Genomic DNA, 16164 nt, shown 5'->3' with positions numbered 1-16164 from the left:
ATGATAAAATATTCAGCCACATAATTTAGGAGATGTGATCCTAAAATTATGGGATTATAAAATTTAGAAATTAATACTATAATTAATTCTAACCTTTGACTAGACTCAAAATAGAAAATCAAATCAAATGACCATTAAAATAGGAAAGGATTTATAAGACAATCAAGGGATCATAAAGGATTTAAAATCACACCACCCTTGACTTCTTTATTAGGGTTTCATGCCTCCTTGCTTGCAAGAGGCTCAACTTGTAGTCTTCCTTGCATTGGGCTAAGGTCTGCATCTCTTGGGCTTGACTCTTCATGAGTTTGGATCTTAAATACACTATACACGTATAGATGCTCTCCTTTGGGCTTAAGAGGGTGCCCCAATGCTCTCCAAGCTCTTGAACTTCTTGCACAAGACTGAACAAGGCTTGCTTCATGGTTTAGTTCGGGCTCTTGTCATTGGACCTCCAATATGTTGTAATGGGTCTTTAGGTACGTTGGATTGGAAGTATTGGGCCCCTTCTATGTCACCATGCTCATGATTACCATCCTCAAACTTCGTTGCCATTAATGGTATGTCACCCGTGCCATGGGGTCCATCATTCCCTCCCAGTTGGAAAGGATTCGTCCTCGAATCTACAGAATCGTATAAAGATAAATCAGAAACATTAAATGTGGCACTAACATTGCCATAAGAGCTAGGCAAATCAATCTTGTAAGCATTATTATTAATTCTTTCCAAAACTTGGAAAGGTCTATCTCCTCGAGCTTGAAGTTTGGACTTCCTTTGATTAGGAAATCTCTCTTTCCTTAAATGTAACCAAACCCAATCTCCAGGCTTAAAGATCACACGTCTCCTGCCTTTATTAGCTTGTTTAGCATATTGCTCATTCTTTCGCTCTATGTTTGCTTTAACCTTAGCATGTAAGTCCTGCACAAACTTAGCTTTTTTCTTGCCATCAGTGTTAGCATGTCAGAGAAAGGCAAAGGTAAAATATCAATAGGAGACAATGGATTGAAACCATAAACAATTTCAAATGGAGAATAAGAAGTAGAAGAATGAACAGCCCTGTTGTAAGCAAATTCAATATGAGGTAAGCAATTCACCCAATTCTTCAAATTCTTTTAATTATTGCTCTTAATAGTGTAGTCATAGTTCTGTTAATTACCTCAGTTTGACCATCAGTTTGTGGATGGGCAGTAGTGGAAAAAAGTAACTTAGTCCTTAATTTATGCCATAGGGTACGCCAGAAATGACTAAGAAACTTCACATCTCTGTCACTCACAATAGTCTTAGGTAAACCATGCAAACGAACAATCTCTTTAAAGAATAAGTCAGCAATGTTAACAGCATCATTAGTCTTAGCATAAGCAATAAAGTGTGCCATCTTAGAGAACCTATCAACAACAACAAATATGGAATTTTTGCCTGCAGAAGATTTAGGCAATCCAATTACAAAATCCATAGAGATATGTTCCTAAGGGTGAGAGGGGATGGGTAAAGGAGAGTAAAGTCCATGAGGTTAGATCTTAGATTTTGCCTGTCTACATTTAATGCATTTATCACAAACAGATATGACATCTTTTCGCATGTGAGGCCAAAAGAAATGATCAGACAAAATAGCCAAAGTTTTATCTACACCAAAGTGTCCCATCAAACCACCACTATGTGCTTCCTTAGTAAGCAACTCACGCATAGAACAAATAGGAATGCATAATTTATTTTTCTTAAAAAGAAATCCATCAAATTTAAAGAAATCACCAGATCCATGATTTTCACAAGATTTCCAAATATTTTCAAAATCAGGATCAGTTTTATAAAGATCTTTTAGAATCTCAAAACCAAGTAATTGAGCATGCAAATAGGAAAGTAATGTATACCTTCGAGATAAGGCATCAGCAACGATATTTTCTTTACCTTGCTTATGCTTAATCACATAAGGAAAGGTTTCAATAAATTCAATCCAGCGAGCATGTCTCTTGTTTAACTTACCTTGAGACTTGAGAAACTTTAAACTTTCATGATCAGAATGAATGATGAATTCCTTGGGCCATAAATAATGTTGCCATGTTTCTAAGGCCCTCTTTAGAGCATAAAGCTCTTTGTCATAGGTGGAATAATTCAAAGCTGCGCCGTGAAGCTTTTCACTGAAGTAAGCTATAGGCTTAGAATCCTGCATTAAAACAGCACCTATACCAATACCAGAAGCATCACATTGAATTTCAAATGCTTTAAAGAAATTAGGCAAAACAAGTAAAGGGCATTAGTCAATTTATCCTTTAGGGTTGGAAGGCCTTTCTTGTGTTTTACCCTATTTAAAGGTCGCATTCTTCTTAACAAATTCATTAAGAGGGGCAGCAATGCTAGAGAAATCCCTAACAAATCTCCTATAGAAGCTTGCTAAGCCATGGAAGCTTCTCACTTCACTTGCATTCTTAGGGGTTGGCCATTCACGAATAGCCTTAACTTTCTCCTCATCTACACGAATTCCCTGTGATCCAACAAAATCCCAAAAAGATAACATAGTCCATGTAAAAGAAACACTTTTGAAAATTAGCATATAACTTATATTCCCTCAAGATGTCAAACACATTTTTAAGATGATTCATATGATCAGTCAAAGATTTACTATAAATCAAATATCATCAAAGTAAACCACAACAAACTTGCCTATAAACTTTCTAAAAACATGATTCATTAATGCCATAAAAGTGCTAGGAGCATTAGTCAAACCAAAAGGCATAACTAACCATTCATATAATTCAAATTTAGTTTTAAAGGCAGTTTTCCATTCATCACCCTCTTTCATACGAATTTGATGATAACCACTTCTAAGATCAATTTTAGAAAAGATAGAAGCACCATGCAATTCATCAAGCATATCATCAAGTCTAGGGATAGGGTAATGATACTTTACAGTGATTTTGTTGATTGCTCTACAATCAACACACATCCTCGAAGATCCGTCTTTTTTTGGCACTAAGATAACAGGGACAGCACAAGGGCTAAGGCTCTCACACACAAAGCCTTTCATCATCAATTCCTCTTACTTGGCGCTGGATCTCCTTAGTCTCTTCAGGGTTAGCCCTATAAGCAGGCTTGTTTGGAATAGTAGCTCCAGGCAAGAAATCTATCCTATGCTCAATTCCTCTTAAGGGAGGAAGTCCATCAGGAATTTCCTGCAAACAAAGAGACAACACTAGAAGGCAAAGTGGGGTCAAAAGTGTTAGTAGAAAAATAAATATTATTGGGAATTACAATAAGGCTTGCTCACTCATCAAAGCCTCTTGAATCTTACTTTTCCTACACAATAATATTTTTTTTCACTATTTTCCTTCACTCCCACCATTCTTTTTTTCCTTTTCTCACCTTCTCACCACTCTTTTTTCTCTCTTTTGATTGATTTTCAAGTAAAGTAATACTCTCTTTCTTTCTCTCTCACTCATGCCACAATCAAGGAGATCTCTCCTTTGCTTGTAATCTTGAGTAATCTTTAGTTGATCTTCATAGGCTTGGATGGGCCTAAGAGGATTTAATACAACAATCTTGCCTTTAAAAGGCATCTTGTAACAATTTCTAAAACTATCATGAGTAGCCTTACTATCAAACTGCCAAGGCCCTACCTAATAACAAGTGTCCAGCAAGCATAGGGGCTACATCACATAATACATCATAAGTATAAACTCCAAACAGAGAAAGTAATCAACACTTGCTTAGAAACCCTAATTTCAGCAGAATCATTCAATCATTGCAATTTGTAGGGCTTAGGGTGTGGAATTAAAGGTAAAGATAATTTATCTACAAGTAAAATGCTAGCGACATTAGTGCAACTACCACCATCAATTACCATGTTACACACTTTCTCTTTGATGAAGCATCTAGTGTGAAAAATATGCTCGCGTTGCTCATGTTCATCATCCTCCTTTGGTTGAATATTGAGAGCTCTTCTTGCCACCAAGATAGAGTCAACTACACCATTGCATTCAAGCTCATCATTTGATTCATGGGAGGTAGAATCATCATCAACATTATCAGCATCATCTTTATCACTTTCATGCACACTATCATAGCCACCATCATCTCTCAAGATCATAACCCTTTTATTGCTACAATCTCTCACCATGTGGCCCACACCATGACATTTGAAACACTTAATAGGAGAAGTGTTAGATAAATAAGAAGAAGGTTTAGGGCTAGAAGTTTTACCCTCATACTTGGTCTTTATTTCTTCCTTGGCTTGGGATGTATCTTTGGCTTTGGAATCCTTCCATTTGAAAGTTGTCTTGGAGTCTTTCCAAGAGGACTTGGAACGTTTGTTCTTATTTCTCTGCTCCAACTTTATAGCCTTGTGTATGAGCTCTTCCTTGTCCACAAAAGTGTACAAGTCAAGCTTATCTCTCAACTCTGGCCTCAAGCCATCCATAATTCTTGACATTGCTTCACGTTCATTTTCTTGAATGTTTGCATGAAACTTCAAGATATTCAACTCGTGCACATACTCCTCCACTGTTATAGATCCTTGAGAAAACATTCTCAATTTTCTATTTAGCTCTGTATAGTAGTAGCTGGGGACATAAGCCTTTCTCAAGTACCTTTTAAGCTTCTCCCACATTTTAATGGGCTTTTTCCCAAGTTGGCTTCTTTTGTACTGTAAATCTTGCCACCAATAAACAGCATAGTCAGTGAAATTCAAAGAAGCAGTTTTTACCTTCCTTGACTCAGACAAATCAAGAGTCATGAAGATTTGGTCCATCTTCATTTCCCAATCAAGGTATTTTTCTGGATTGTTGCTACCCTTGAATGAAGGATACTTTACTTTTTGGTCCGGTAAGTCAACACCACGCTTTGAGGATTTCTTTCCCTTAGGAGAAGGGGGTTCTTCATACTCCTCATCATCGCTGGGGATCTTATGCTTCTTTCCTTTAGAAGAGGAAGTCTCCGGCTCATCTTTATCCTCTTTATGGAACCTATGATCAAGTTCCAAGCGAAACTGCTGCTGCAACTGTGTTTTGATAAGTTCTAAAACAGAGTTCATATCAATACTAGGGGATTCATCCTTGTTACTCATGTTCACAGAAGCACTAGAAACCATATAAGATAAAAATAGGTCCTCACACACACAAACTCACGTGTTTACTCTCAAGATAAAGTCACTCGTGTTTCACAAAAAAAAGTAATGGCTTTTTTTTTAATGATGATGAAAAACACACTTGCCTTTTACCACTCACTAAGCTTGTGGATAGAATCCAATGGTGAAACACCACAAATCAAGAAACTAAGGAACAATCAAGTGAATATCTTCTAAATTAAGGAAACTAGAAAACAAGCACAAGGTGAAAAGAGGATTTTTTTTTTTTTTGCAATTTTGAAACAAATAGGAAAGCAAAATTTTCAAATAAAATTAAGCTTGTTAAAGGAAAAACCACACGTGACAACAAAAATAAGAAAGAAAGAAATAAAAGTCAAAGAGTCAAATACTCAAAGACAAAAATAAAAAACTAAATAAAATAAGAGAGTAGCACAAATAGCAAATAAGAGAGTAGAGAATTTGAAAAGTGCTACCAAAATTAAAAATAAGAAAGTGATCAACGTATAAGACTTTCTTATCACCCAAGTTGACTTTTCTCTTTAGGCAACCTCTTGGTGACTTGGAGTTCAAGAATAGCCTTTTTCTACAGTCATAACTCACAGCAATATATTTTTTTGTAAATTTTTTTTTTTGAATTTTCGGATTTTTTTTTCTCTTTTTTTTCTCAACACACTAACACTTTTTTTTGCCTTTTTTTGCACGAATTTCTAGGTATTTTTTTTCTCTTTTTTTTTTGAGAAGGCTAATAAAAATGAAAACTCACATAAGATAAAAAGTCACAAAGATGAAGAAGAGAAAAACCAAAAGATAGAAGTAGATGGGGTAGATAGAGAGAGATGATCACAAAAAGAAATAACTCAAGATGAAAAAGAAGAAGGAAGGACAAGAATTTAAACCAAAACTAGCAACCAAAGCTCTGATGCCAATCTGATAGGGACGCGGAAGCAGAATCGTGCTAGTTTAGGGACAGAACCCAATGAAACAACAAAAACACAAGAACAAAAAGAAAGGGACGAAATTTATGACGGAAATAAAGAAAGGTATGAAGTAAACAATAGGATAATGATCAAGGAGAAGATCCTCTAGAGCACCTGCCTCTAGGAACCTCAACCTTCGAAGACACCACAAGAGTTGATCACGCTCTTGATCACGTCTGTTTCTCACACGGGATACCACCACAAAGCACTAAGGCTCACAAGAGTTATAAACTCTAAAATGAATAATTTCATTCAACTTCTGTGTTGTTTACAATAGGGAGCATGCCTAATTTATATAGGCTCATAGAAAAAATATTTCCTAAAATTAAAACCCTAATTTCCTAATACTAAAAGGAGAAATAATAAAAATAATGATAAATATTCAGCCACATAATTTAGGAGATGTGATCCTAAAATTATGGGATTACAAAATTTAGAAATTAATACTATAATTAATTCTAACCTTTGACTAGACTCAAAATAGAAAATCAAATCAAAGGACCATTAAAATAGGAAATAATTTAGGAGACAATCAAGGGATCATAAAGGATTTAAAATCACGCCACCCTTGACTTCTTTACTAGGGTTTCATGCCTCCTTGCTTGCAAGAGGCTCAACTTGTAGTCTTCCTTGCATTGGGCTAAGGTCTGCATCTCTTGGGCTTGACTCTTCATGAGTTTGGATCTTAAATACATTATACACGTATAGATGCTCTCCTTTGGGCTTGAGAGGAGTGCCCCAATGCTCTCCAAGCTCTTGAACTTCTTGCACAAGACTGAACAAGGCTTGCTTCATGGCTTTAGTTCGGGCTCTTGTCATTGGACCTCCAATATATGGTAATGGGTCTTTAGGTACATTGGATTGGAAGTATTGGGCCCCTTTATGTCACCAGCTCATGATTACCATCCTCAAGCTTCGTTGCCATTAATACTATGTCACCCGTGCCATGGGGTCCATCAAATGGTATAACCAATAAGTGGTTCATACAGTTGATTAATCAATGTTTCATTCCATTTCAAGGGAACCCAAAGGTTTTGAGTAGGAGTTATAAGGTCAAACACCTTTGAGATTGAATGATGTTGGATATCTCCCTTCATCAGCTACCATATAAGACTTGAGATATCAATCTTATTTCCATTACCAACTTTCCATTTAAGTCTAGGAGTAACAAATCAGCACAATCCCATATTCCTTTCCAATACCAAGAAGCATTATAAGGTTTTTTAACTACTTTAGGCTTCAAGATATCAATATACTTTACCTTTAATGTGTTCCTTGCCAGTGTCCCTTCCTTGGCATCAATTAATCTCCAAAACCTGCTTGGCAAGGAGGGAAATATTAACTTTGTGAATAGGTTAAAGCCCCAGTTGCCCCTCAAGAGTGAGTTTTAAACAAGATGTCTTTATTAACTAAATACATTCTTTTTTTGCCACCTGCGATGCCCTAAAAGAAATTAATATAGTGAGAATCAATGATTTTGCAAAACTTCTTAGGCAATTTAGTGAAGAAAAGTTGGTATATGTTAGTTGCAGACAAGACAAACTTAAGTAAAGTGAGTCTAGATGCATGAGATAATAATTTACTCTTCCAAGAATTATTCCTTTTTAACACTAAATCTACCATCTGCTGGTAAATGTGAGATTTATTCCTTGGGGGGTCAACCCAGGAACCCAGATACTTCCCAATTCTTTCAGCAATGTTAACACCTAAAGAGTTAGCTATTTGAATTTCTCTTAGTTTTTCATGTTTGGGCTGAAGACAATATTTGATTTGTCAAAATTTTATAACCTAGCTAGACCACTTACTGTACAACCCAAGTGTCTGCTTAACACTTTCCATCCATCTTTAGAGCATTCAAAGAAAAGAATCGAGTCATCAACATAAAGTAAGTGAGAGATTGGGTTGGCATGCCTATAAATCTTAACACCCTTCCATTTGCCCAGGTGTTCTTGCTTAATAAGCAGAGCAGATAAGACATTAGAAGTAATAATATATAAATAAGGTGATAAAGGATCCCCTTGTCCAATTCTACAGGTAGGGTAAAAAGGATAAGAGATTTGGCCATTAAAAGAGATTTGATTCTGGACTGTAGAGATACATTAATGTATTATCTTGATCCAATTTTTAGGAAAACCCATTTTAGATAGCACGACCACAATAAAATTCCAAGAAAGCCGGTCAAAAGCTTTTGAAAAATCAATTTTAAGAGCTGCATAGCCTTTTTTGCCAGACCTATGAGAATGAATAAAATGGAGAATATTTGTTGCTAGAATAATATTGTTCATAATTAATCTCCCCTTTAAAAAAGAACTCTGAAATGGGCTATGACATTATCCAACACCATCTTAAGCCAATTGCAATTAACTTTAGAAACAGTTTTGTAGGCCATATTGCATAGGTTAATCGGTCTAAGATCCTTCACTGTTTGAACAAGGTCATTCTTAGGAATCAAAGTGATCAAGGTTCTATTCAGAGATTTAAGAATAAAACCAGAGTTCCAGAATGTATGAACTATATAGAAAATATCATTCCTAACTAAATTCCAGTGCTTTTAAAAGAAAAAAGCATGAAACTTATCTAACCCTGGGGCACTATCTTTGGGAAGATCAAAGACAGCATTCTTAACCTCCATAAAGGAAATTGGACTTGAAATCACCCCTAAGTCCTCACGAGAAAGTGTAGGCAAATTAATATCTTGAAGCTTATTAACCAAATTATCAAAGCTTGTTATATCGTTATTAGAAAAAAAATTACCTTGAAATGATCATGTATGTGATTTTGAATGGCATCCTGATCTTCTAGCCAATTACCTTGATTATCTTGAATTATGCTGATGTAATTTTGCATTCTTCTCTTGTTAACCACTGTATGGAAGTATCTAGTATTTCTTCCACCTTCGATATTCCACTTGATCTTTGTTCTTTGTTGCCAATAACTATTCTCATAATCATAAAAGAATTCTAAAAGATGCTTTTTCTCTGTAATTTCTTTTTCTAGAGCTAGACATCCATATTCCCTTTGATCAACTAATATTGATAGCCTTACAATTTCCTTTTCTAAGAAACTTATCTGACTTTTAAAGTTTCCCATTTGTTGTCTACTCCACTCGGAAAGGTTATTGAGAGTATTTCTGAGTTTTTCTTGAAGCTTGAATCTTGGTGAACTAGAATAATTTTCAAGCTAAGCATTTTCCATAACTTTACTGCATTCAATAAAATTATTCCAATAGTTTCCAAATCTCTGTATTCTGAATTTTTTGTGATCTAAATTGGTGCAGAATACAATGGGAGAGTGATCCGAAGCAACTAATGCCATAGTTTTAACATAAGAGAAAGGAAAAGTTTATAAAATAAGGTATATTACAAATTTCCAAACCCAAGCGTTCTTTAACATTGGTGAGACCATCTTTAAAGTTATTCCATGTAAATGGGGGGCCATATTGTTTAATTTCAATAAGTTCAGTAATCTCTAAACATCTCTTAAAATCTATTGACCCACTTGTAGATGGATTCAAACTTATTTTATCTTCCTTATTAAGCACCTGATTGAAAATCCCTTATAATTAACCAAGGACATTTAATAGAGTGAAAACTATTTTCAATCCAAGACTAGAGTAGATGCCTATTAGAAAGTTTAGGCGGCCCATAAACAAAAGATAGATACACAGCATTAATACTTCCTAGATTTGATACAACAGTATGGCACGTAAAAGGAGAAATTTCAAGGACTTCTATTCTAGTAGCTTTAGACCAAGTCACTATAGTTGACCCCTTTCCTAACAGCATCAAGACCATTAAAAGAACAGAAACCTAAATTCTCTAGAATTAAGAAAGCAGATTTGGCTCTTATTTTTGTTTCTGACAGATACACGAATCTGGATTATGGGAGGCAACCAACTGCTTGAGTCTTTGAACTGTCATGGCTTTTCCTAGCCTACGGCAATTCCAACATAGAGCTTTCATGGAGATTTGGGAAGCTTTAGTAAGGCAACTTCCCAAACCTTATTCAGAGAAAGTTTATCACACAACCACCTAACTTTTTTTTTTGTATTTGCTCCAGAGGGATTGCTTCATCATATTGACGCTTCCTTTTAGGAGATTTGAGCCTAATCTTAGAAATTAGGGTAATAGTCAGGGGCGAGTCATTCAGGTTGATCTTACAAGGCTCAAGTTGGTCTCATCTGGATGACTGCATCCAAAAAAGTTCTTGATTTGATAATTCTTCCATCTTGAAAGCTATCGATTGAGAGTTGAAAGGAATGAGTCAGATTAATATTGCCATAAGTAGAAAAGAAAAACACCAGTTGGGGGCATCTACAGTGGTAGCAGGGGAAAAGACAAAGGCTCCTTTTTCCTTTATGGAGTAATATAAGACATTGCTAGCTTTAAAGAGCTTTTCAAATAAATCATCATTAGGAGGAATAATCATCCAGCTATAGAGAGATGGACTTAAATCTTGAATAATCAGCACAAATCCATCAATTGGCCAACCAGCAAGGTCACAATGTTCCATCCAAGCATTGATCAAAGTAATTGGAGGACTTGGCTTTCCAATCAAATGAAACTATCTATGGGATTTAATAATGAGGATCTGATCAGGAGGGAGAAAAAATCTTGGATTTGATTGCTCTTGCTCAAATCTTTTACCCATAGGGATAATAGAGGTTCTTACAAATAAATCCATCTAAGCATCTAAGCTTCTAGAATCCAAATCAATCTTATGCCTTTTATTGATACATGAGCTAATGGTAAACAAAGGTTTTTGAACTAATAAAGGAGGATCACCACCATTCTAGGGCACAGGTCGAAGTGGATCTAAGAAATTAGTATTCTTGTTCAAAATATTTAAGGGAGTTTCTTTACCTGCTTTCCTTTTACTCGAGCTATTCACTTGTTAGGATTGATTAGAGGACCCTTCTTTAATAACCACTCCAGGATTCTTCTTAGGAAATCCTTCATTCTCATAGATGAGCATTTCATCTACCAAATTAATGTTGTTCAGGAAGGATCCATATTGGTTTGGGGCTGTTATTGAAAAATCCTGATTACTAATGAGTTCAGCTTTCATCTCTTCAACATCACTTCTGTTGACCAATAGTTCTGGTTGATTAAATGGGAAGTCCTCTTGTTGAGAAAAAGACGGTACTTCATTAGGATTATTGATAGGTGAATTTCCAATCTCTCCCTCATAATCCAAAGGCATATTTGAATTAAAAAGAGGAGGAATCATTAAAGTTGAAGATAAAGAAATTTGGGTCTTCATCATTTATAAGGATATCATCAGGGGTGGTTTCATAAATACTGTATCCTCTCCCCTCCATTCTTAAAGAACCAAATTCTAGTAGTGCCCCTAGGTCTATTCTATCTACCCAGTCATACCAAGCTAGAGCAACATGGCCCGGCTCAAAAAAGCATTGGAAGTTAGAGCCAAAAAGATGAAAGGTTCTTTCCTGTATCATGTTGAACATATTAAAAGTTTCAACCAATAGTCTTAGGCATTCTTTGAAAGTGTGCCAATAGTCCTACAGAAATGGCATTGTCAAAAAATTCATTCATATAGGCATTCAATCAAGAAAACTTTTCCAGATTTAGAAACTACTTTAATGTGTTGGACTAGAGGCCTTTAGGGATTAATAAAAACTCTTACTCTCAAGAAACTGAGAGAGCTCAAGTAATGAGCAATGACCAATTCCTTGACACGCCACCGTTTCTCCAATAATATGCCTAAGAGTATGAGCTAACTGTGTTATTGTGAAATTTTAAGAGAAGTCCCTAGAATTGTATCCAGATAGGAAAATTGACCACCACCATTTCATTTAGCACCATGTTATGTGACCACCTGTCAGCTAGCACAAGTGAATTATGGACAGACTAAGGCCTATTATCAACAATGAAGTCTCTGTCTGCCAAATCCTAGAAGCTGATCAAAAAGAAATTTCCAACCTTCCAACGATAGAGAAACTTGCTCTAAGATTCCATGCATAACGAAGATAACAAGACAACCTCCTCACAATAAAGTCGTGAGCATCAACCATATTAAGGATGGCACAAGTAGCTAAGGAGAATGCAGATTGAAAAAAGGTTAGGGATTAAATGATATAAAAAGGCTGAAAGAGGTGATCCATCTCACAATTCACACTCACAAAGCCAAGTAAGGAAGAGAGCAATGAGATAAAGCTAAAAAAATAGCAAGAGAGAGCTAAGAATTTAGAGCACCAAAAGTTAACATGAAGAGCATGAACGAGGAATGTGAGTAGCAAATAAGAGAGGAAGTCCATAAATAGGAGAGGAAAATGAAACGATAAACCAGGCAAGATCTAAAGGCCGATAAAGCATGAAGAATAGAACACAAACACAAACTTATTGGGCGAAGATCCATCAATGACTCAGGGGGACTCTCTTAGGAATAAGCACAATAAAGGTTTATTTATTTCCTGAATAGCTGAGGAGTGAATAAATAAAAACTTAACAAGGTCAACAATAGATTTGCCCATATGCTTTTATTGACTCTGATAGAAAATAGGTCCGAACCCATATGCTTTATTGACTCTGATAGAAAATAGGGCTTTGAGTGCACCCATACTATCAATAGCATTTTTAATCTTGGCTTTATCAACTGGTCTGCCAATCTCCTCCTAACAAGAATGATCAATGTCTCGATAACTTATACCACAATTAAGAATTGGTCAAGAAGCCTCTTCTTCTATAAACAGGAAAGAGAAGAAACGTGTTGCCATGTCTTTAGTAACTCACTCCTCATATACCCAATCACCTTCTAAATTTTTAATGGCCTCTATTCTATTTGATTCCTTCTGCTATTTGCATAGCATGGAAGTACTTCATATTTTATTACCATTAATATTCTAATTTGCACGTGCTTTTTGAGCCCAAATAAGAGATTCTTGGATCATTACTTCTTCCAGTTATTTCCAAGCTTGAGCTGAACTGCCTTTAGATCCTCTCTATGACTTGTTCGTGCTAAAGCTTTATGAACCCCATCTAGTCTTCAAAATAGAGACTTCTTCCTTGTCTCTACATGTTGTACACCTGTTTGTTCCAGTTCTGACAATTGGCACTAAACTCGTTCAACTGATGCGTCCAATCATCATCATTTTTCTATATGGACTTAACAAACCCACTGAAATCATCATGCAACACCCAAGTTGCCAAGAATCTAAATGGTTGATCAATTTGTATTCATTCAACAATATCAACTTTGAGGAGAAGAGGTCGATAGTCTGCCTTAAACCACAGAAGATGAGAAACTGTGGCATTATGGAAGTCAGAGAACCAGGTGTCATTTGTAAGCACCCGGTCTAGCCTACTCTTTGTTCTAGCCCTTTTCCATGTGAAATTGGGACCATTGAAGCCTAAGTCATTTAAGCCAAACGGTCCACCCAGGAACAAAAATATCGATCAACAACAGTGTCATGGTCTGCCAAAGATCTTCTCTCCCAATGAAATAATGTCGCATTAAAGTCCCAGCAATACACCAAGGACCCTGTGTTTCCTACTTAATGCTCACGAGTTCCTGTCATAAATTACAACTTGCAGCAGGGTTGGGACTTGCATACACTATTGTCATCCAGCAGCTTTTTTCCATGAAATTTCCTCTTGCAAGTGAATGAACTGGGGGGATGCACAGTAGCCATAATTTAGAATTTCCCTTCCTTCCATAAACACCAGATGCCCCCATTGTAACCATTCACATCTATAAGCTCAAACTTACTGAATCCTAGCTTGGAAGTGATCTTCATTACCTTCTCACCACTATAACAAGCTTCCACTAGAGCTAGAAAGTCAACCTCATAGTTATTCTTTATCCCACTTATAAGATTAGAGAACGTGTGGGAACTCGTTCCTCTTGAATCCATATGACACAATTCATGGGAAACTTGTGTGAGGTTGGGGATGACCATGCTCTGACTGAGCTTCCATATCCATTAAAGATCCCTTGTCTACACTGTTATATTGGTCTCTATTTTTTGAGCCACCGAGGCCCAACTCATTATTCACTGTCAGCATGCTGATTGACGGCCTAATCATGATATCTACAGGAACCCCCATCCTCTGAATCACCGGCTGCTCTGTTGGGCTAATGGCCCCAAAGTCTTCTCTAGCTTTAATATCACTAGTGACTCAGAGTTGAACACCATAAAAGTATTAGATGTTATGATAGGTTTGTGGCCCAACTCAAGATTCTGGCTCACAGTAATTCCTGCCCGGTGTTTCCTTGGTACTCTACCCTCTTGCAGGTGCCACATTTTCCTTCCCACATGGTCTGATGCTTTTAAGATTCTTCCTCTTAGATCCTACTGGGACCCATTTACATTTTTATTTTCCCACCTCACCTCCAACTTTAAAGGGAGTACCATTCGAACGATCCTCCATAATTCTCCCTGCATCTTATCTTTGACCGGAGCCTCAATTTCTCTGATTTGCCATCCTTTAATATCCCTAGATTAACACCTAAATCGTTATTTGATTACTGTGATTTTCCTTAATATCGAAGTATTAATTCATTTACGTAACTCGCGACGGACTAACATCTCAGGCTCATAAAGGCTATTCGCTGACTGATCACTAATGTTGAAACTCGCCATCGATGCATTCCCAACCACCACATTATCCACTGGGTTTATCCATGGGGCCAGAACGCTCGTCACTATTACCTCTGATAGCTTACCTTGTTCATGTGGAGATACAACGCCTCTTGTTTTTTTGAAGCACATGTTTCTGAGGTGTGATCGTATTTTCCATGAAGAAACAAACAAGATGTAATCCTTCATAAACAATATGTAAATCCTCCCCAAAAAGCTGTAAAGAAAGGTGTCAGTTCCTTGGTGATATCCAGTTCACACAAATATGAGCGAATCCTTCTTTGTCATATATAGAAGTAGATTTATCAATTTTTAGAGTTTTCCCCACCATATTCCCAATCCTACGTAATGAGTCACACTATAAAGTTCTACTAGTAGGTCTAGAATTCTTATCCAGACAGCAATCTTATATTGCATATTACCTTTCATGGATTTTAAATTTGGCCACCAATGTTGCACTAAGAGATAGTGACCATCTATCATCCATACCTTTCAAGAAGTGCATAATCTTGGTCCTCCTTACTCGAAAATGACACAATAAAATAGCCATTGTTTAGACTCATCACCTTGATAGGTTCTGATGACTTCCGCATATGCCCTAGCCAAAACTAAAGTTTGGTTTTAGTAAATCATTGCACCTAGCAACTTCACAATCAGAGAGTTCATCCATGGCTTGTCCAAGCCTCATATTCAGCTCTGATGCTTGCAAGATCGGCCACTTCCTCTTCCTATCCTTTGTAGTCTCACCTTTGTCTCTCATCTCTTCCAACCTTTTGTCTTGAGATGCATTAGCCCTTTTCTCCTCCTCCTTGTTCAACCTCGTGAAATAGTTGTTCCACTATGCACGATATCATCATCAACATTGTTTGCAGACAAGAATCCAGTCGAGTTAACACTAAGCAAGGAATCATGATAGGACAGCATTCCCTGACATTGCACTATCAATTTAGGAGCTGCCTCCCTCAGGAACTTCTGGGCTAAAAAAAACAAGATCCTCTCCATGGATATCCTGCACCTTGTACCTACATAATCATTTGCAGAGCCACTACCACTGCTCCTTTCTCTCGTCACCATGCCGTCACCACCACCCTTACCATGGCCCAGCACCTCTCATCGCACCGCGATCAATGCTGTCTTACCTCTAAACACAACATTCTAACACGAGGAAGCTTTACTTATAGAGTATAATAAATTGAGTTTTAAATTTAAATTTTCTATTTCTTCTTTAATAAATCAGATTTCTTTTGATCATTTAGGAAGTTTTTTGTTATTGTAATCTCATAATTCAAGGAAACGCAATCCTAAAATTATGTGGCCAAATATTTTAGTTATCTTTTCAAAATTTGGGTGTTAATTAGGTTTTTGAGTCTTGTCTTTGCCTATACTTAGGTTTTGCTTCCACCTATTGTAATGGAAAACTTGTTGAGCTATAAGTTTATTTTATTTTTTTGAGTTTATAACTTTTGTGAGCCTTAATACTTAATGTTAACATTTTGTGGTAAATAGAAACG

General features: G+C 36.5%; 1 pseudogene; it reads right to left on the bottom strand.

The window, feature by feature from the left end:
* Positions 1 to 699: 699 nt before the first annotated feature.
* On the bottom strand, positions 700 to 11256 carry LOC129322548 (uncharacterized; annotated as a pseudogene).
* Positions 11257 to 16164: the final 4908 nt, after the last annotated feature.

This window comes from Prosopis cineraria, unplaced genomic scaffold, assembly GCF_029017545.1.
Source record: "Prosopis cineraria cultivar Desert tree isolate PC_DT_omini unplaced genomic scaffold, ASM2901754v1 PC10, whole genome shotgun sequence".
NCBI classification, from domain to species: Eukaryota; Viridiplantae; Streptophyta; class Magnoliopsida; order Fabales; family Fabaceae; genus Prosopis; species Prosopis cineraria.
This window is presented reverse-complemented; position numbering and strand designations above follow the sequence as displayed.